The following is a 22508-nucleotide window of genomic DNA, read 5'->3' on the forward strand; positions in this document are numbered from 1 at the left end:
CAGCTCCTTGTTCCTTTCTTTCTGCTGTAGGATGGTATGTGGCAGGTGGATGAAGAGTTTGGGTACAGAGATAGACTGGAGTTTCGTAAGGGAATTTCGGATGCCTCTTTTGAAAAAAAAAAAAAAAGGTTGCTTGATTGATTAAAAGGTCTACTTGTAGAGACACCTCTTTGTCCCTGGCTGGCACTTTCATGGGACATTTGTCCAGGTAGCAGTCAATATACAAGCCCAGAGTTCTGAGAACTACCTGCCACAAAACAATGCTTCTAATTGGTGGGGGGTGGGGGGGGTGGAGGTTGGGATAGGGTTCTAAGCAGATGTAAATTTTAAGAGTTCTATAAGGCACATAATAGATATTTATCAAACTGAAGAGAAGGAACGTAACCTTAGGAAGTGGAAATGGAAGTATATTTTGCGACCATTTGTGGATGCCATGGAATGAGAAACTGAAAAGTAAAAAGAGGAAGACTCGAGGCCGGCAAGAACTCTGATGAGGAGCAGAAAAAAAAAAAAATCTCAGAATGTGCTTTTTGATATGTTTGGGGAAAGTCGTCTTATACGTCACTATTATTTTATGCAATACTTTTATGTCCTTGGTGTCATAGATATCCATCCATACGTCATCCAAACCCCCCTGGATGTGTTGACTGCCTTAGCATGGGTTCTCAATGAAACATAATGGGAATCCCGATCGCCACGCCGCCCAGCCTCTGAGTTGTACCAAGGACCAGAGTTGGAGCCACACTGATTAAGCCTCTCAACTCTTGGGTGTCAAAGAAGGCATGTCACTAAATAGGTCACTAAAGGCCCCAGGAAGCCAAAAAAAAAAAAAAAAAAAAAAAAAAAAAAAAAAAAAAAGGAAAGAGCTCCCTAAAGCAAAGTGGCATTTAATTGGGAACCTTCAGACATCTGTCACTCTTGGTGACCAGCGCCAGGGAGGACTTCGCACACTTGCGATGGCGCAGGTGGGACGCGGCTGACAGCTGATGTACCTGGAGCAGGGTGCAGGGGCGGGTGCTCGCGCGCGCGGGGTGGGGAGGAGGGAGGAGAGGCTGCCTTGGAAGACGGGGTTTTTTCATCTCAAATATAGCCAAAAAAAAAAAAGTCTGGGGCTCCAAGTGTCTCCTAAATTGCTATCAGCTGTGCATTTGTGCATTTGTTATCAGCTCCTGCCTCTCAAGCCGCGGGGCGCGCGCACCTAGAGCACGGCTCGGGCTTAAAGTTTGCAAAGCGAACGCGGTGTGCGTCCCCGCCCCGCGGGCAGCGGTGGTTGGTCCGGGGGCCCCGGCGGCTCGGGGCTGGAACGAGCTTCCCAATCAGCTCGCGAGCCCCGGGCGCGCTCCCTCCCTCGGCCTCCGCGTCCGCGCCCTGCCCGCCGCGCCCCCTCCCCTTCCCCAGTCGCCTTCCGCTCCCTCCCGGCGGCGCGCAGCGGAGGCCGAGGCGGCTCGGGGTCCCCGCCTGGCCGTCCCCCAGCCCCGCAGGGAGCCGCCGAGCGCAGCAGCGGCCGAGCGGGCGCGGCCCCCGGCAGCCCACCGAGCGCCCGGCCTCGCCCCGCGCAACCCAGGCGGCCCGAGCGCGCGACGCCGAGTAAGTGGCCGGCGGCGGAGTGGGCGACCCGGGGCGGGGGCGGGGGCGCCTCGGAAGCCCCTGCGCCCCGGGGCGGGCGGAGGCATCAGCCGGGCGTGGGGTGCAGGGTGCCCGGAGGCGGTGGGTGGGGGCGGCTTTTGTCCCGGCCCGCGAGCATCTGCACCTAGTGCTGCCCGGGGCGGAGGGGTGTCTGGGGCTGCGCGGGGTGGGGGGCGCCCCGGGACGGCGGAGGCATCAGCCGGGTGTGGGGTGCAGGGTGGCGGTCCGGGGGGCTCAGGGTGCCCGGAGGCGGTGGGTGGGGGCGGCTTTTGTCCAGGCCCGCGAGCATCTGCACCTTGCGCTGCCCCGGGCGGAGGGGCGTCTGGGGCTGCGCGGGGTGGGGGACACCCCGGGGCCGGCGGAGGCATCAGCCGGGCGTGGGGTGCAGGGTGGCGGTCCGGGGGGCTCAGGGTGCCGGGAGGCGGTGGGTGGGGGCGGCTTTTGTCCCGGCCCGCGAGCATCTGCACCTTGTGCTGCCCGGGGCGGAGGGGCGTCTGGGGCTGCGCGGGGTGGGGGGGCCCGGGGGCAGCCCCCGTCCTCTCTCCTGGGCTTGCGGGCTGCGCCCACCGCGCTGGCCCTTGTGGGTGCGGGCGGGGGGCCAGGGGGATGTAGGGGTCGACGTCGAGAAGCCCTGCCCGGGCTGCCCGGCGGCCCAGGAACGGCTCTGCAGGCAGGTGGCCGCGACCGAAGTTGACGAGGCGCACCTTAAGCCCGTCTGCGCTTCGAACGCCGAGGTGAGGGCCGCCCGCGCTCGAACTTCGGGGCTCGGGGCTCGCACGCCTGAAGGTAGGGGGTGGAATGTTCGCCGCTAATTTGCCGGATGCCCGGTCGGAGTTGAGGTTTTTCAGAGGTTGACCTTTTTTTCTTTCTTTTTCTTTTTCTTTTCTTTCTTTTTTTTTTTTTAAAGCACGGAACGCATTCGACTGCTTCCCTGCTTATCCTGCAAAATATAACGCTTCCTCTTGGAGGACGCACATCATGCCCCTTAACACACACACACACACACACACACACACACACACACACACACACACACCTGGTTTCTGCGCCGTGAGCCCCCGTGACCTAGGCCAGTGCGTGGGGATGCCCTGGAAAACCAGAGGCTGCGGTGGCTCCGGGGAGAGGAGGAGCGGACCGTGGGTGCGGCGGGGACGTCCCCCTCTTCCCCTTTCACCTCGATAGCTCGTTGCTTGAGCAGCTTGAGGCAGGTGGTGTGTGCCTGTGCGTGTTGGAGCGGCGGACCTGGCAGGAGACCGAGGGCCGGCCAAGAAGAGCTTTAGGATCCCCCGCCCCCAAACCCCTCATGAAGCAATTTCAGGATCCCAGGCCAACGTCAAGTTGGTGAAACAGGAAAGCCCACTTGGCCCCCTGGGTCACTGGGGATGATGGATACGTGGAGATCCTCCCGGGTAGTGGTACTGAAACAAAAGAGGTGTCTCCCAGCCCGGAAGACCTAGCATGGATTTTCCATCTTCATTAGGTGCCTTTTTAAGTAAATTATTCACCTTAGGGACCGAATCGTTAAAAAAAAAAATCACTTTACTTACAAAGTCCAGTTACATTCAGAGGAAATTAGAGTGGGTGTTAGCTCCTTTCCCCTTTTGAGATGTGAGATACGTTAGATCGGTGATACTTCCTCATTGAAACCAGAGGAGGAGACTTTTTAAAATTTTATTCAAAAAAAAAAAAACAAAAAACAAAAACCCAAACACCCTATGGCTATTATTCTGTGCTTTAAGAAACTTTTGTGCTGTGAGTTCTCCAATTGTGCTTTACATCTTCCGAAGGTGATCTTTTCTCCCCCTGGGAATCTTTTCTTCACCCAGGTGGTGAGGGGGCAGGGAGGAGGAGGGGGGGGGAGGGAGAGGGGAGGGAGAGGGGAGGGAGGAGGGCCCCCTTCCTTTAGGACAGTTTTCTTCCCATGAGTGAAACCAGTGAGGGATGCCCACCTGAAGCCTTACAGTAGGCTTACAGTGGGTGCTCTATTTCAGCTGGTCACTTGTGGATACAACTGCATTTTCTTTTTTCTTTTTTTTTTTTTAAGATTTATTTATTAGAGAGAGCAAGGGTCAGAGGGAGGGAGAGAGAGAGTCATAAGCAGATTCCACGCTGAGCATGGAGTCCTGTGCAGGGCTTGTTCCCAGGATCCTGAGATCAGGACCCGAACTGAAACCAAGTGGGGTTGCTTAACCAATGGTGCCACACAGGTGCCCCGCGTTGTATTTACACAGGCCAGAGCTGTGCTAATGCCCAGTTAATGTCCCATTAGTAGATAACTTGTATTACCTGATGTTTAAATGAGGTATTACAGGAGATGAGAAAAATTTAATAGTATATAGAGTAACATATGTACATATTATATAATAATACATAGTTCTGTGGTTTCCTATATTTGTTGTAATAAATTTGCAAATTTATTGAGAGCTTCAATGCACCTTATTTGGTCTTTACATATAGTAATATGTAGCAGGATGCACATTTTTTTTTTTTAGGCATTTTTCTTTGTAACTAGTAAAATCAGTGGCCTTGTTTGAATATCCATGAAACTTGATCATTGGAAATATCCTGAAAGAAATAAGGTCCCCAAATTGATTTTATTGATAAAAGCAATTAAACTATCTTAGAAATGAACTGTTTTAGCTATAAATGCTTTTTTCCCCCTTTGAAGATACTCTTGTTTTCTCATTTAAGTGATCTCTCCCCATGGATTCTGATCCCGTTTTCTGATCTGTTTTTTTTTTTTTTTTTTTAATCACTCTTCAAAATTTTCTCAGGAGACTGAGTTTAGTTGGCTTACTCAAAATGTGGTTACCTAATGGCTAATGTAGGCCCAGAAGTCGGAATACACCTTAAAGTTCTCCACTCATGCTTTTTTTTTTTTTTTTAAGATTTTGTTTTTTTTTCTTATTCATAAGAGACACAGGGAGAGATGCAGAGATGCAGGCAGAGGGAGAAGCAGGCTCCCTGCGGGGAGCCCCATGTGGGACTGGATCCCAGAACCCCCCAGGTCACGACCTGAGCAGATGCTCAGACGCTGAGCCACCCAGGTGTCCCTCCATTCATGCTTTTAGTATGGTGGCATAGGGATATGGAGAGTTGTCCTTACTTCTCTCCTGAAGGTCCTGTTCACATTGAGAGTGCCCACGGTGACCAGAGCGCAAGCATGGTCTACACCTGAGTGCACTGAAGTCTAGTGTAAGGAGCCCCGGGGGAGCCAGGGCTCTCCAACTGTGCTGTTCACTGCTTGGATGCTGAATGGGGCTTCTTCAAAAGGTTAAGGCTGCCGTTCTACTGAATAATCAGAAGGACTTTTGTCTCTTCTTGGCACGATGCCATGCCATTGCTCTGTGGTATAGTAATATTCAGATATGGATCTTCTCTTTATGAGCTGGGTCGGCTCTTTTCCATCCAGAGCCAACTGGCCTGAGTGGGATTTGGGCCACAGCCTGCCTTTGGAAAGCTGTTCTTCATTCCTGATGTTTAAGGCCAATTCCACTTTCCATCCATCGAGCCATTTTTCCATGCACTTCTTGCCAGTCTTGTATGTGGCAGGCTTCTCAGTGTCATACAATCTTTCTTAGGTTGTCAAATATAACAGGGCTTTTGTTCCACCCTGGTTTAGTATTTGGTTAAAAAAAAAAAGTTAAAATGTCTGCGGTGTAAAAGAGTAGCTATAATGGAACATTTTCAGAGGGCATTATATTTATGTTAACATTGTGGATTTGATTATGTAGATCACATTCACCGCAAATCCCTATTTCTTAAGGGTAGGCACAGAAGACAGTGAATAGTTGATGCTTGAGGTAGTTTGAGAAATTTTAATTTCTTCTACTGGGATTTGTTTTTTAGCCATTTCTTCACAGTGGATTTAGGTAAAGTGACATTTATTTATTTTTCTTTTTTTTTTTGGGGGGGGTAAAGTGACATTAAAAAAAAAATCACCATCATGTATTTCCTAACAACAGAATTCTTAGAGTCCTAAACATCATCCTTAGGAAAAAAAAAAAAGTCAATTGTTGTATTTGAATCTCGAAAGAGGTGAGTGAGAGTAACTGACACCGCGCTCTTAATTCTAAGAACTGTGCTTAGTACAACCCAAAATGTCACTTAAAAAAGGGCCTGCTGTATTCTTAACCCTTTGTTTCCACTTCTTCCAACTGTAACACTTCCCTGTCCCCTTCCTCTGGCTCATTGCTCCCTTCCATTCATCCAGTGCCATCATTTCCCATTTATCAAATCCCATGATGTCTTGCCCAATTCCTTTGCCATATCTGTGACGGTGAATACACGTTCATGTAACTGTGTATCTGGAAGCATTGCCCGTATGTGGGATGCATGGAAGGCTGGGCCTTTGTAGCTGAAATTTTCACATATTTCTGATCCGGTTCACTCAAATATGTTTTTCAGGCCAATGTGCACTCTATCGACTACCCTGGGTTATTTCCCTTTAGACTAAGAAAGACCCTAGTTAGGATCATTTCATGCTTTTGTCACTAGGAGAGGCTTGGCTTCATTGTTTCTTTAGCGAAGCCTGGATTACTCACTTCCATCTTCCCAGGTCCTGCCTTAACAATGCAAATGTTTCTTGCTCCTTTGGCAAGTCAATCTAACCATAATAAATAATTTTTATTATATATGCTAGATGCCTAATGTAATATACTCAAGAAATACAACACATAGTTTCTTTTCTCTAAGGCTTACAGTTTTACAGTTCCATTTGTATATGGAAATGGTGCTAACTTGTGAAATCCTTTATTACAAATTCATTTAAAAGAGATGTCAGTGAAAATCCATTTATACTCCCTTCCCATCTCTGGAAAAAAAAACACATTTTAAGTCACAGGTCATTTCATCAAACAAACGGCTTCCTTTTCCTTAGCATGCAGCAGCCTTGCTTGCCAACACTGCCTTCTTACGATTATCTGATTATATTTTACTGTAACCTCCTTGACATATTAATTTTTTTCCAACTTCCTTGGACACTCCTCTCAGTATTTTTTTTTTTTGCATCTTTTCCCTTCAGCTTCCAAATGTGGATATTTATTTCTAAATATTCAAGTCTCACCCCCTTCCTTTCCACACCCCCCCCCGATGCTTCAGTATTAATCTTGACTTTGAGTTTCTACTTCAAGTTCAATGAGAGAACTTGCAAATCTCTCCATTGTCTATTGAGTTTTGGTGTCACATTCTTAATTTAATTTTTTTTAATGAATACTTAAGGGGAGCACAATCCTAGTTGGGGAAGGAGATTGAAATAAAAGACTTTTTGTTACTTTGTTCTTAACCCTAACAGACTTCTGCACATATTGACTATCCCATTATATATCAGGTAGTGTGATAGGGGTCACAAAAATAGGCCTTCATATAGCTTTTGGGCTACTCAGTGTTTGTGTGAATACCATTAAAATTACTACAAGTTAAAGTAAGATGTGTACATACAAAGTGATTGTACGAGTAAGATGTGTACATACAAAATACGTAAAAAGCGACAAAGTGATTTAAAAAAAATTTTATGAGAAAAGGAGTTTAACTCAAAAGGCTAAATGGAGAAGGTGATAATATGTATTTCAAACTTATCACTGTGTTTTGGTTACTCTAGTGCTGTTTATCTGAAAGAGAATTGAACTCTTGATTCCTTCGTGCCTTCATCTCACATCAGCCATGCAATACAGCAGACAGGAAGTGACTGCAAGTGACATCTTAGAATTCACTCGGACTTATTTAGAGTAAATATAATTTGAAAGATTTGACACATCACCGTAGATGTCTCTTCAGGAAAATTTATAGTGGGAGTGAGATGACTGCCCTTCAGGGGAAATCTATGCATGGAGGAGAAGAAAGCAAATCCTCTGATGTCCTCTGTGGAATTTGTAGGAAACTAAGGGAGTGGAAGGCACCCAAGGAGGGTTTCCCAGGCACCTAGATCTGCCCTCTAGGTGGAGCTCGCATTCTGCCCTGCTCTTTTCTCCACCTCTACATCAACCCTTCCAAGTGAGCTTTAACTCTTGCTTTCTGCAGCAGGGTTGACCCTGGAAGAGCTCATCTTTTCCCAATCATAATTACTCACCATTGTCACGAGCTCAACCCCCCCACACCATGTACCCTTAAAGGCAGGGATTCCCTCCTTCATCTCAAGGACCCTAGAATATCTGGCACTGGATCATTGAAAATGACCAATAATGTCTGGCAAATAAGTGAAAAGAGAAATGACTTTGAGAACCATTTTTCCTGCCTCTCATGCTCCAAAGACCTTGATGGTCTGTCCTCTATACATGATCCCTCTAAACATCACCTGGTGCCAATTTCCTATTTAAATCTGAGCGCCCCCATTCATAGCTTCCAACCTCTATAAGAAGCCTCTCCATCTCCCGTTCCAGAGGCCACCTAAGCCTGCCAGTTCTCTGGAGTATCTTCTAATCATAGACTCCCTCATCCACTTTATGCCCAAATGTTGCATGGTCTCTGACTCATGGCTACCTCCCTAATAGAGAAATCTGACTTCCCTCTTCTTTAACAGACCATAAAAGTCAAAGCTACAAGACTGATCACTTGAAGCCTTCTTTTTCACCATAGCTCCAATGTGACACTAGAATATGTGCTTTTCAGAACTTTCTACATTTATATATATATATATATATATATAAAATTTTTATACTTAGGCTGAGCAGGGTTTTTAAAAAATTGATGCAGTTAAGCTTCAAGGAGTTAAGATGAGTTAAGTGCCATGCAAGTACCGAAACAAAGGTTTTAAATTCCCAGTTTGTGTATTTTCTTCTCCTCTATAGTATAATGCCATTTCTTCCTTCGGCTAATTAATTTTATGTCCCAGTTGCCTCTTATAGCAAACCTAAACTCCAATGTGTGTGTGTGTGTGTGTGTATATATATATATATATAGAGAGAGAGAGAGAGAGAGAAAGAGAGAGAGAAAGAGGCCAAATGATCTAGGGTAGTAGTTCCCTGTCTTCAATGTTTATCAGAATAACCAGAGCCCTGTCTAAGCCTCCAGATGCCTGGGGCCCATCCCCACAGATTCTGACTTGAGAGGTGGAATCAGGGAGTCTGGATGTGTGACAGGCCACTTGGATGCAGGTGATATGTTAGAAATATTAGCCCTAACACTCCAGTATTTGAGCTCCATGGTCAAGGAAATCAAGGTAGGAACCACAGCTATACTTGCTACTAGCTGTGTGACCATCAGCAGTTATCACGTTTCTTCTTCAGTTGCCTTCTGTCTCATTTTAATGAGAGCACTAATACTGTGTAGGATTGACATCAGTATTGATCTAGAAAATGAACATGACGGACTGAACCCAGAGTCTGTGGGGGCGTGTTTGACAAGGATGACGAAGGTGCTGATTGTGGTGACGCAGCACCCCACAACACTGTGCTCCCTCACTGCTTTCATTTCTCATGCCCAGTTGGGTTCTCAAACATGCAGACAGAAACTTGGGTGACGCTCCCTCTGCTTGTTGAAATGTTTCTCCTCTCCACACTCTCAGATCATTCTCTGTAAATGCAGCTCCCAAATGCCTTTCCTCTGAAAAGAAACATGCAACATGTGGTCATGCTTAAGGCCTGGGGTCTCCAAATCAGGCTGGGGACCTTGGCCTTTCTTGTATGGTCTAGCAGGGCAGTGTGCATTTAGGGCACCCCCGGCCCAAAGAAAGCCATCCTATCGCTGACGCTGGTGAGGCCCACAACCTCGTTCTCCCCTCCCTGACTCCTGCCACCAAGGAGGCATCGGCTCAGAGGAGTTGTCAGGGTTAAGGTGTAGAAGCCCACATTGTTTCCTTGTGGCTCTTCCTGTTATTTGGTATGGGGTGGAGCGTTCATCACTGAGTCTCCCGCAGCCTCAGGGTTTCTTTTTAGCTGTCAGATGGCACTGAGGATGGTGATGGTATTACCTGCTTTGCCTTTGGTGATAAAGGTAAACTGTGACAATCCAACATTTATTATAAATTGTAAACTGTTACATTAAATGTGAGTCGTTAGTAATAAAATCAGTGGAGCCAGGTCTGTCTCTTTTCCCAATTCTGCATGTCATTGTCATTTTCTGAGGACTCCTAGAGATTGCTTAAGTTGCTGGAAGGTAAGTTTGGATGAGGTGAGTAGGACGAGAGATGTGTGAAGGGTGTGAAGAAACGAAAATCTGAGTCAGAGTGGGGGGGGGGGGAAACACAACCCAAGAAGACAATCCTAAAAAAAGGCTAAACTAAAATGGTTTTGCATTCTTTTACTAAATATTATATTACAGTTCTTCCTAAGAGTTGTCAAGGAGACACCCAATTTTTCAATCTCTTATTCTCCCTCAATTTAGGTCTTTGCAGCACTGTGTTTACACGATAGCAGGTGCTTCTCACACCTTCCTGTGTATTTCAGTCCCCTGGGGATCTTGCTAATGCAGATCTTAGTTAGTGGGCATCAGGCCACTTCTCTCCAGCTCCCCAGCGATAGCAGTGCTGCTGGCCTGGGGACCTGACTTTGAGTAGCCAGCCACCGGAGTTGAGTTGAACAAACCTGAGAGAATGGGAGAGGGATCAGAACTCTCCAGGTGGACATCCATAGCTTCCAACAAACATGGAGAGTCATGGGCAGTAACCCTTTTTGCTGCATGCAAAAGCTGCTCGTCCCCATACTTGCCATCCAAACATTTACAGTGTTTGGTTATTATTCAAGAAAATTGCAGTTGCCTTCTGAATTCTGCATCAGCTAAAAGCCCTCAGAGTCAGTGCCCCCCTGCCCTGTGGGTACTAGTGTCTCCCTTCCCGGTGCTTTCCCTTGAGAGGGGAGAAGGGATCCAAACACTGCCTTCTTAATTTGCCTTAAAAGCGACTGAGACTTCATTCTTAATATGAAAAGGATAAAATATAATTTGTTTTCTTTGTGCTAGAATATTCTCCTCTTTAGGTTTTGAGTATATGTCATTCTCTTTGATCATCCCATCCATACCGTAATGGAAGTCGAGCAGGTGTCATCCATCTGTGTGACTTCTGAGAAGACTCGGGGCTGCCCGGAGAAGAAGCCAGAGATTTTTGCCTCAGAGCCAGGTTTCAGCAATAAGGAACATATCTCGGTAACATTCTTTGGTAACAGAAAGTCTTCACTCAAGCTAAAACAAATGGAGACCACACAAAATTTTGAAACAGTGTTTTCATACTTGTTTGCTAATAATACAGACTTTTTGAAACCTGGCCCTGGGGTCCTTGCCCTCAAGAGCAGAGGATCATCCCTGAGGTTTTGACATACAGCAGTCTTCATTTCGGATCACTAGAACACTGGAGGGATTCCAGTGAGCGTGTGCCAGCTGTCCCTGGGGCATGTCTATGTTAAGCCAGAAGTGGGATCTTTGGCTTAAAAGAAATACCCTGCAGCTTTGGAGACACTTATGCAAGGGTCAACTTTGTTGTCCAAAAAGTAGTTTCCAGAAAAAAAAAATGTTACCTTCTCTGTGCAGTATGTTTCTGTAGGTATGGTCCACGGGGTGTCATTGAGGGAGACTGAACTGCCCCGGGAAGGAAAGCAGGTAGTTTATTAGATTATTTTAACAGGTTTAGGTACTTAACATTTTGAAACAGAAGCCTTTCTTCCTATCCTCTTTTCTTATTTATAGCATACGTTTAATTATTAAGTTCAGTGTCTTTGGCGATATTCAGAATCTCAAAAAGAGCTCCATGCATGTCAAACTTGTGAGAAGGTTGCTTCACTTTAATCATACGAAATATAATGAAGAGTTTTTACATTATTACATTTGTTATTAGAAAAGCAAATATATACCTGAAGAAACATTATTTTTTTTCTCTCACTTTAGAAAACTACATGTTCCTGGTATAAGATGCTCAAATTTTTAAGAACTATAAAGAAGAAAAACTCACTTTAAGTCTTGTTCAAAATGGATACTGCTATTAACACTGTGATATACATCTACAGATTTACCAATAATAACTTTAAAAAATTGTATGAATGGTTGTAGGTCTTTAAAAAATCAACATAATTAATGCAGGCTATACTTTTAATAGCTTTACACACATTAATGTGCATTCAATTTTACGAAATGGGCCAATTAAGGTGGAAATTCAATTTATTTAGCTTGACATGGGGAAATTTGAATCATTAAAAAAAAAGCCTAGTAAATTACAATTACAGAGTCTCATAATAAAGTTGGAAGTAGGAAAATGAAAACAAATAAGCATAATCCCTTGAAGCAAACAAAAAAATCTTTGTCTCAGCGAAGGATGTACTGTTGAGCCAGGAACAAGTAATCCCGTGGAACTTAGTGTGTGCCAATGAAAGGTCAAGCTCAGTAAACAGTATCTTCCATTCTTACCCTTGAGGACCTTTCCAGATACATAAGGGGAGGGGGTTAGGGTTTCCCCAGGGGAGCTATAGCTGTCAGATTCTGCCTGGGTCCCACCTAACCCCTGTAGCAGCTCCCAGGAGGCTAGGGGACCTCTGGGCTGTTCTGGGGCCCAGGGGCTGGGCCCAAAGCACTGCAGGTGGTCAACCTGCCCAGCAGCAAACATTTTGATGTGTCCGTGACTCTTTGATGCGTTGGCACCCAACGGGGAGTTGTTTATTTGCTCTGTTGTTATTTGGAAGGTCTAATGCACAGATTGGCTGTAGTTGAAAGTGAGTCAGATCAAATTTGCGTTTGACAACCCGCATTCCTGATTGGAGAGGACAGGTGGTGGTTAAACGCTTTGATTGTCCATGCCAGTATTGGGATTCCCACCAACTTGAGCCTGAAATGATTTTTAGCCTTTTCAAATAGCAGTTTTAGTCTGACAGGGATCATAGAGTTTGCCCCCTGATACGTGATATCTGGGGATTTGAAGATGTATTTCAAGGCTGTCATAAATGAATTTGGTTTGAAGAGATAGATCAAAAGCAATGTGGCAGGAGTAAGTGGGTAGAGGTGGATTTCTAACCAGTTTCTCTCAAAATTGATCTGCAGTTCCGAAAAGCAGCCTAACTTGGGGGTTCTACTGCCTCATCCAGTGATGTTCTCTTGCAAGAGGTTAAATGAGGGCAGTTAACTTCGAAGGCAGCAGATCCAACAGACAAAAGAAATGCAAGTGGACTTGGTCTGAGACCTTAGAGAAAACATCCCCAAACCTGAGAGTCGGAAGCCCTGTACTTGGGGAGAGGAACTTGGGGCCTCCCAGAAAATTCTGTTAGATGGAACTGAGGTTTCCTTCACAGCAGAGGAACCACTGGGCCCACTGGCTCTGGTGGGGTTTGTTAGGAGACTCCTCTGGGCTGGTGGTTGGTCTTGTTTGCTTCCCAATTCCCTGAGCTCTAGATGCCTCTTGGTATAATGACACCATGCAGTCAGTCTGGCTCCGTGGAGCAAGCTTGTCCCCTCCTTGTTCTTAGAGGAAGCTTTTGAAGACAGAACAGTAGCAGCTCTTCCAGTGCCTTAAATAGGACCTAAGCAATATTGGATGCAAGACCATGAGGGGAGACTATTTGGTTGCCGGAGCCAACTCTTCCGTAAAGGTGCACATCCTCTAACCAACTGTCTTCTCCACCCTTGATTGGGGGGGAGGGTCATGAAAGGGGCTCAAGGAGGAGACAGAGAGGCTCCCTTTCCTGCGCTGGAGCAGAACAGGATCCTCCAGGCCCAGGGCTTAGCTGCGCACATTACCAGTGAGCTTCGCCTGGTGAGTTTTGTCCCTTGCCTTCCATTTACCAGCTGTAGCGTGCAATGTTGTTTAAATCAGTACCTTGTTTAAATCAGAAAAAGTTTAGGCTTGGTCCTTTCTATTAAAAAAGTCCAATTTTATCTTGAAGAACAAATTATTATCCCCTTGTCTTCTCCCCACCTCCAACTGACATCTTCCTTATCTGGTTTCCAAGTCCGTGCCAAGGTGTGGCTAGGTTTATTATCATCCATTACAACTTGAGCAACGTTTGAAAACTAGGACAGAATAAGGAGAAGGTGTAACTACTCTTCTTACTGCGATTTTAATGTATCTTTGGTGAAGAAGCTCAACCTAAGTATTAGAGGCTGTTTTTCTCAAAAGGGAATGGATTTCATTGCTTAGCCAGTGTGATAAGGGATGGCTTATCTCTACTCTTGGTGCAATTTAAGCAAAATCACACTCTGTCCCTTGAAAGTGTTAAATATTTGTATCTGTTATGACTCATAATGCTGCAGTGAGATCAGGGAACCTGTTAGACCTGCAGAGAGGCCAGGAACCTCTGCATTGGAAGAGGTGACGAACATGGCAGTGAAGTGCAGACCAACTAGTAAGGCCTTAAGGAGCCAGTAACAACATTCTCCCAGAGGGTACAGATGGAGAAACTCTGAGACTGTGGCTCATCAGGTAAGTTTGACTTTGACTGAATTAAGGAAGAATAAATACCCAGTGAGGAACACCGTATCAATTGAGGGATACTTGAGGAACATACTAGAAAGGATAAGACATAGCAGATATTGACCGGTGTTTCTTGAAGCACATCTGCGGATCTTATGACCTATCCCTCAAGATAACATCTAATACTATTTCCATTTGTAGACCTCTGTGTGAAGATGCTTCCATTTTTTTAAAACCTTTTATTCATTATTTATTAGAGCATGCATGCGTAGTTGGGGGAGGGACGCTGAACAGAAGGAGAGAGAGATCCCAAGCAGACTCCCTGCTGAGCATGGAACCTGATGCGGAGCTTCATCTTAGGACCCTGAGATCATGACCTGAGCTGAAATCAAGGGTCAGACGCTTAACCGACTGAGCCACCCAGACACCCTGAAGATGCTTCAATTGTTAAATCATTTTGTGTCTTTGATCCTTTGTGTTTAAAGGAAATCATTGTATTAATTCTGAGTTTCAGTGGCCATGTGTCTTGTCACTGAATCTCATCATTCTAAACTCTGTTGCTGGGTAATCCTTTCTAGTTCTTTCTATCCATCACTGCCCATCAAGCAACTGGTACAGAGCAGGACTCAATTCACATTTGTTGCTGCATAGAATTAGAGTAACATTTTACCTAGTTTCTTCTCCCCTCCATCCCTACTGCCCTCTCTCCACCAACCCTGGCAAGATTTAATATTACTTGGCTGCCGTAGCACGAACTGTGACCTGAGAAATTGTTTCTCTTGGCATCTCCAGTTTTTCTTTTCTGCTCAATCCTTCATACTCACGGATATTTCTGCTATCGATGTTCAGGCACCCAGGGGCCTGCCTTCTGCTGTTATATGAAGACATCTTGTATCCAAGCATCACACTGGCCATTGGCATCCCTCACTTCCCTTGATGTGCTCTGGGGACACATGGCAATCAGTCAAGTTCAGGACCTGCCAGCACCGCAGAGATGCTGTTTCTAGGAACTTCTAGGGCCAGACTTTGTCCCTTACCAGTAACTTCTAGAAGCTGCAGACCTAGCTGGCTTTCTTGTGTTATTTCCTCCCTTTTTTTCCTTTCTGAGCACCATCCACCAACTCGAATAATAATAATATCTGATGTTTATTGGATGCTATGTGTTGAGTACAGTGCTAGAACTTTACGTTCAGTTCCAGATTAAATGCTCCTAACAACCATGTGGGAGAGAGATTATTTTCCTTCTTAGTTTCAAAATGAGGAAATGGAGGCTCAGAACGGTTAGGTAACTTGTCCCAGATCACCAGCTAGTGAGAGGGAGAATTAAGATCATGGTCCAAATACTTCTGACCACAAACTCTTAATCGGCATGATGTCCCACTTCCATCCCCTGTTCCATGACAAGGATCCCATGAGTATCTGAAGAGGCTCGGGTTCAATTTTCCCTTCTTTCCCCTAGCCAGGACCCAGAAATAAGGTCTCATACCATGTAATTTATTTCTACCTCCCTCTGATCAAGAAAGTACCCTCCCTTGGACAAAGAATACTGTCATTAGACTCGGCCTCTTGGCTGCATCTGATTGTGTATTGGTTCATTTTCCATTGTCTCCTCAAACATCACTTTGGCCCGGTGGCTCATCGGGCTCGCTCGTGCTGAGGGGAGGGGACAGGGGAACATGGGCCGGAGAATGTCTGGGAGATGCTTTGTCCGTGCCTGCGGCCTGCTATCACCTGACTAAATTGTTTATTGGATTGCTGTGTTCCAGCCCCAGGGAGGCCACAATGCCATGTTTGTGTATGAGAGGCTCTGGCTTTGATTAGCAGCTAGCTCCAGTGCAGCTGAACATACAATAGGGACCAAAGGATGGGGGGAAAAATCCTGCTACAGTTTCCCATTGGAAAGCATTCCCTGTCAAGCTTGGACCTCCAGCAGTGGGGCCCAGATGGACAGAGGCTGGGAAAGGTTAGGCGGTGGGTTCTCCATGCTCTGCCGCCCCATTGCTTGGGGTGAAGTCACTCCTTTACATGGAGTGTTGAGCCATCTGCCTCTAGATGTCTTTCATGATTTAAGGTCTGAGATTGGTATTGATGTGGTTTGACACGAGGCAAAGCCTGGAAGGATGAAGAGCATGAAAGAGCCCCACTATAACAAGGGATGGGGTAAAAACATGGGAAGGATGGACCCATCTTAAAGGGCTGGTCACACCATACCAAAAAATAAAAGTCATTACTTTGGTTGTGTGGACGAGGTAAGAATAACTGTGACTGTAATTTTATCAATGATAGAAGTGGGAAGGTTTTATTCCATAATAGAGGCAGAGTTAGTGATTTTGTAACAGACAAACTCATAATAGAATTTTATTCTCATTAAATAAGGTTTTCTGTTGTAAGCACCCTATCCATTGGTCGCCAAATAATAAGCTATCAGCCCAAGTTACAGACCCCCTGTAAATCCTTAGAGGAGTATTTAATTGGGTGAGCATTTTTAGCCAGTAGAATATTTGCCCGAGATATTGTGCATGTTACAGAAGGACACCATCCATTCTGTTAGCCTGTAGGTACCTTACCTGGGTCCCCCTGAGAGGGACAAAGGAGACTTGTAGTTAGAAAACTATACAGTCTAGAGCATGGTGAATTGGCAAAAGGATGGTTCTATCAAGTTACCGAGAGGAAGAAGGCATTCTGGTCTGGAGCAGCCAAGGGGAGGGCGGGCAGAGCTGCATGAGGAAGTAGGGTTTGCAAAGATGGAGTGCTGCTATGTGTGGGAGAAGGGCAAGGAGTAAGCATTCCAGGTGAGGGGTGAAGAAGGGGACAGCCAAAGAGATGACAGAATTGAGATTTGGGGGACCAATTGCAGATGGCCTGATTCGTGCACACAGTAGGTGGCCGGAGAACCAAAGTGAGGAACAGAAAAAAGCATAGGGCCACAAGAGCAAGACCCCTGAAGGCCAGCCAACGTGCTTGAATTCCACTGTGTTAGACAGTGGGGAATCACTGATGGTCCCCACAAGTAAGTAAGGGGAAAAAAAGTGGTAGAGAAGAAGAAAGATTATTTTTAGAAGAGTAGTAGATGGAGAGAATCAGGTTTTAAAAAGTAATCCTCTGGGTACTGGCCTTCCTCCTCAAGCCTTTGATCTTTTCACATTCTAGAAATCCTGTTCACACTTCAGCGCTTGGCTTAAATACCATCTCTATGAAAATTGTCTTTATTCCTCCAGTCGAAATGAATCCTCCTTTTCCTGTTCCACAATTTTCTATGATTTCTCTTCTAGTCTTCATTCGTTCATTAAAAATACAGAGTGAACACACAGTGTGCTGAACTCTCTGCTAGGAATGCAGAGATGAATACGACCCCATCTCTGTCTTCACATCCCACAGTCTGGTTGGGGGTAGACCCGTACATCAATGTAACGCCCAGGCAATGATCTAGATAGGTATTTCTGAAAATCCATAAGAGAGACCCCTAATTCAGCTGGAGGTGGAGTCAAAGCAGGCTTCCAGGAAGTCATGTCTCCTGACTTGTGTTTTAATCTTGAAGAAGACCAGGGAGAAAGGAGGGAGGCGTTCTAGGTAGATACAGTAGTGCAAAACCTGATTTTATTCTTGTCTTGAACAGTGATTTGAAATGATTGTCTATTCCTTATGTGTGGAGCCCTTTGCCCAGGTACTTGGGCACCATAACTGAATGAATTTCTAATGCCTTGGTGTATCTAAGTACTTGAGAGGAATGCTTTCTGGAGATACTAAGAAGGAAAAGAAAAGCCATCTGAAGTCTTGAGGTTAGGATGTAGAGTATATTTAAACGGTGATTGGAAAAATGGGATGTTGAAGCTGATCCAGTTTGGGAAAATTCTGGTGCTGTGGATAGAAAGAAGACATCTGGAGAAAGAGCTGATTTGGGGGAAGAGGTGGATGTCCTGGGTCTGAAGTTGTGGCAAGATGAGATTCCCTCAGACCTGAGCATAAGCAGGACCCACACATCCCATATCTCTCTGAATTTTGTGGGCACCCTCAGTGCCTGGAGAGGCCGTATGATGAGCGTGAGCTCCAGGCATGTCACATGGGTCAGTGGTAACCAGGCTCCTTCCTGTACCTTCTTCTGCCCCAGCAGATCTTGCAACATCCTATAGCTACAATGAGGCAAGACCACGTTAACAGTTTTATTTTCTGGGTAATATTTTTGATGACTCTGCTCCTCGCTTTGAATTTCCCTTGGATGTGTCGGCTTTGAAAAAGCTCTGTAATCAGGTCTAGGCATTTCATATGGAATGGCTTGAAGCCACATCTTCTACCAGAGATCATTTGTTAGCCAAGACCCTTCTGTAATTTGAGGAACCACATTTGAGATGAGCACCGATCACTCACACCGAGGTTCCTGCTCTTCCTCTGAAGCTGCTCATTTTCCTTCCCTCAAGTGAATGATCTCGTGCCAGTCATGGGCAGGGTCATCCCTTGTGCAGCCAGTGGAAGAAAGTAGTTATTCATGATGCGCAACACCACAGTAACCGGGAAAGCCAGACTGTTATGGCTCACCAAACTTTGATGAAAATACGTGGAGAAAAACTAGAGCTGGGCCCTCAAAGGCAGAAAGCTTCTCGTGTTCTTTGTTGGAAGGGCTCCTGTCTGGGGAGAACGTTTTGTACCATGGTGGCTTCTTTGCTATCCACAGTCAGCACCTCTTCCTCCACATATCCTGCTGGGATATGAACACTCTCCTTTCTGGCATTTCTTCATCCAACCCCAGGGGTCTTCTTTGTACCCCAGGGCAGAGTGGAGGTAAATGGATCATTTTTTCATTTTTCTGCTTTGAAAATTATTTTTCAGCTTTGCTAAAAGACAGGAAAGCTCAGGAAGAAGTCACAACTGTCTGGTTTCCAATCCAGTTGGAGTCTGAAGAGTCAGGAAATGTCCTGGGGATAGAGATTAGACAAGATATTTTCTAAGAAAGCCACTTAGCCATGCATATATTTTCCTTAAAAATACTCCAGATTATGGGGCACCCAGGTGGCTCAGTGGTTGAGCATCTGCCTTTGGCTCAGGGTGTGATCCTGGGGTCTTGTGATCGGGTCCCACGTCAGGCTCCCTGCATGGAGCCTGCTTCTCCCTCAGCCTGTGTCTTTGTCTCTCTGTGTCTCTCATGAATAAAATCTTCAAAAATTTTTTTTTCCAGATTAGAGGTTAGTCTGCAGATCCTGGTCCAAGTAATCTGGGGCTTCTGAGGGTGAAATCATGTGATTTCACAGAGATTTTCCCTCCTTTGATTCCTTTGACCAGTCAGTAAGCTTCTGTCAGGATGAGCTATTATAATTCAATTCAGAATCTTTTATTTGCAGATAATCCCACTCGATTTAAAAAAATTCTCTTCTGTATTGAAGCTTCTCTGTAATGAAACTAACTACAAGTATATAGGTAATACGTTATCCTTTGCAATTTTCTTTCATAGTTCCTAACTCCTTTTGTCCTCAGAACAGTTGTATGAGGTCAGATTTAATATTTTTACTTCTTGGGATGCCTGGGTGGCTCAGTGGGATAAGCATCTAATTCATACTTTTAGCTCAGGTCATGATCTCAGGATCATGAGATCAAGCCCTGAGTTGGGCTCCATGCTCATTGTGGAATCTGCTTGAGGTTCTCTTTCTCAGTCGGCCTCTCTCCTACTTGATCTCTCTCTCTTTCAAAATAAATAAAATACTTAAAAAATATTTTTACCCCTTATACAGATGAAGAAAAAGAGGGTCTAGGAAGGGAAAGACTTGTCTAGAGTTTCTCTAAAAAGGCAGATTGGAGTTACCTCATCCCCCTTATCCTGCCCCAGAATTGGGAGAGTTTTCATAATCTGTGGAAGTATTTGTTTAAAAAAAAAAAAGAATTCAAAGACAGCTGGTATTCTGTTCTTTCCTGTGTATAGATTCTTTGGCTTACAACATTGGCTTGCCCAATGTTTCTTGAAGAACAGTTCACCTGCATTTGAATCTCACAGGGTTGTAATCTGAAAGCGCCTCATCCTTCACCTGTGAAGTCAGAAACTTTAGGTGAGGGCTTAGGAACAGCAATTTTTAGCCAGGCCATTTCATACTCAGTAAAATTTGAGAAATTGTGTGGTGTGTGTGGTGTGTGTGTGTGTGTGATATTTTCACCATATGTCTATTGAGAATAAGGTCTATTATGATGCTGGCTGTCTCCCAGAAATTATTGGAAATAGATTCTAGGTTCTAGACCAGACTCTAAGAATTGGCTAACTTCATATTTTAATTAAATCATTTGAATTTTGCAGGCTTTCATGTCCTTAATTGTAAAATAAGGGACCTCAACTAAAAGATCACTAAGATACCCTTAAGTGGTTGGAATCAGCATCTATGCTCTTACCAAACTTTGGTTCGCAAGACTTTCCTCCCTCCCCATGGAATAGCCTTCTGACTATGTTTAAGTCTGTGGTTCTTAAATTGGCGTTCCTCATCTGCAGCATCAGGTTCACTTGGGAACTTGCTAAAAAGGCCCATTCTCAGGTACCACCTCAAACCTACTGACTCAGAAACTCTAGGGTGGGGTCAGCATGCTGTGTTTTAATAAACCCTCCAGTGATTATAATACATGATCAAGTTAAAGAATGATGTGTGTAGGCATTTCTGATCCTGGCCAGTACATGCAAATCACTTGCTCTATAATTACATTTTGTTTTCCTGGAGCTGGGCTGTGACTATATGCTGCTGTCTGTTTCTCAGGGAAAGACATTTAAAAAAGTATAATCTGTTTATAATCCATGACTTTTGAGGGTAAAAACCCAATTTCCTGTGTTTCTAAAGTAGTTTCTCCCATACATAGAGGTATTTAGAGGTCATAGGAAACCTTGGCAGAGGAATGAAATTTTCAATTATGGGCATTTTTTACCTTGCATGGTTCCAATATGCATGAATTTTGGTTTCTACAGTTTACTTAACCCTAATACCCCAATAGGATGGTTTAAATTTTAGTATATTAACCATAAGTAAGTATACATAGTACAGATTTCACCCCAGTTAGTAAGTAACAGATTTGCTTTCCAATTGGTGACCAGTCGCATCACTTCTTTGGTCATTGGTCCAGATTTGTCAGTCACCTTGCATCTGTCATTCATGTTATGCAAGGACAGCAAAGAAGGTAGTCCTCTTACCTCCTTGTCTCCCAGTATAAACTCACATGACAGTTTTTCAAAAATGGGTAACTAAAGGGAAATTGGCCAACAAAGTTGAAAATGTGGGCAAGGAATGAGAAGTGATTTACTACTGGGAGTGAAATTGAAATGACATCCAAATGGACATAAGAAATAATGAGAGGTGGGAACATGGACACACTGCCCTTTGAGAGACAGCACGAATGCAGCCAGACGTTTGGTGAACACCAACTTGATATAAACGAGGAAGACAGATAAGACAAAGGAGATGAAAATGTGCCAAAGTGATTGACGCTGGCCAAAAACTCACTTGAATAGAATTCTTGAGTGTATGCTAAGACTTGAAAACTTGAAGAATGAAAGAGTAAAATAATCTTAGCCTAGAAAGGCATAGAAATTTGCCAAGGCATAGAAAAGATGCTTGCTCAGTATTGTGACTTACACAATGGGAGAAAGAAAGCAAGCTCTTCAGAGGATTCTGGATAAGTATTTTACAAAAACAATGATGAGACACACACAAAAAAATTCCCTTTTAAAAAAATCTCAGTATTACTAGCATTGTACATGACAGTATGCTGTTAGCTTTGCCATATTTTTATTTCCCTATAAGTTTTTAATGATTTGGTGAAAATTTTCAAAGTTTAAGGAACAGTCATACTTTTTCCTAATGATTATCAAGCCTGCTTTCCATGGTTTCAGTCTGCATGACCATATTTATGTCTGCACTACTGGGCAAAGCCATGACTACCTGCATATGTCTGTGTATGCATCACTTCCAAACAATAACGATGAGGTTTTGCATTTCATATTTGTAAAATAGAAGAGAGGTCACCACCTGAAAACAGCCATCCATTTATTTGCTTCTCAAATATTTATAGGATGCTCACATACTCTTCTTCTAAGCCTTGGAAACCAGGGGTGAAAAGATATGGAATGCCTGCTTCTACTGGAAGCTTTCATTCTGGACAAATGAACCAAATAAGCAGATGCAATTTCGGTTAGTGTTGAAGTTAGGAAGAAAATCAAAGAGGGGAATGAGACGCATATGAAGGTGCCTGTGCCAGGCAAGGATGGTTGTCAATAAAAGTCTATTTAGGGACACCTGGGTGGCTCAGCAGTTAAGCGTCTGCCTTCGGCTTAGGGTGTGATTCTGAAGTCCCAGGATCGAGTCCCACATTGGGCTCCCGGCATGGAGCCTGCTTCTCCCTCTGCCTATGTCTCTGCCTCTCTCTCTCTCTCTCTCTCATAAATAAATATTTTTTTAAAAAGCCTATTTAGTTTCCACCACATGCTGTCCCTGGGTGGGGATAAAACCATAGTTATCTTTTATCTCCCTCATTTTCAATGACTAAATCCAAACTTCTTATTCTGTAAACTGCAGTATAGTATCTTTATGAAAATCAAAGTTATTAA

At 44.7% G+C, this 22508-nt stretch overlaps 1 protein-coding gene across 4 annotated transcripts in view; it reads left to right on the plus strand.

Annotated features, from left to right (window-relative positions):
- The first annotated feature begins 1352 nt into the window (after positions 1 to 1352).
- Positions 1353 to 22508, plus strand: part of PTN (pleiotrophin) — a 100874-nt gene continuing 79718 nt past the window's right edge. The window contains exon 1 of one of the 4 annotated variants that reach the window (XM_055335238.1): positions 1353 to 1587. The gene's annotated coding sequence lies outside the window, so the exon portion shown is untranslated. Of the gene's footprint in view, positions 1588 to 13826; positions 13955 to 22508 lie in introns of those variants that run through there. The other 3 variants (XM_055335235.1, XM_055335237.1, XM_055335236.1) reach the window with 3 other exon arrangements.

This window comes from Nyctereutes procyonoides, unplaced genomic scaffold, assembly GCF_905146905.1.
Source record: "Nyctereutes procyonoides isolate TBG_1078 unplaced genomic scaffold, NYPRO_anot_genome, whole genome shotgun sequence".
Lineage (NCBI taxonomy): Eukaryota > Metazoa > Chordata > Mammalia > Carnivora > Canidae > Nyctereutes > Nyctereutes procyonoides.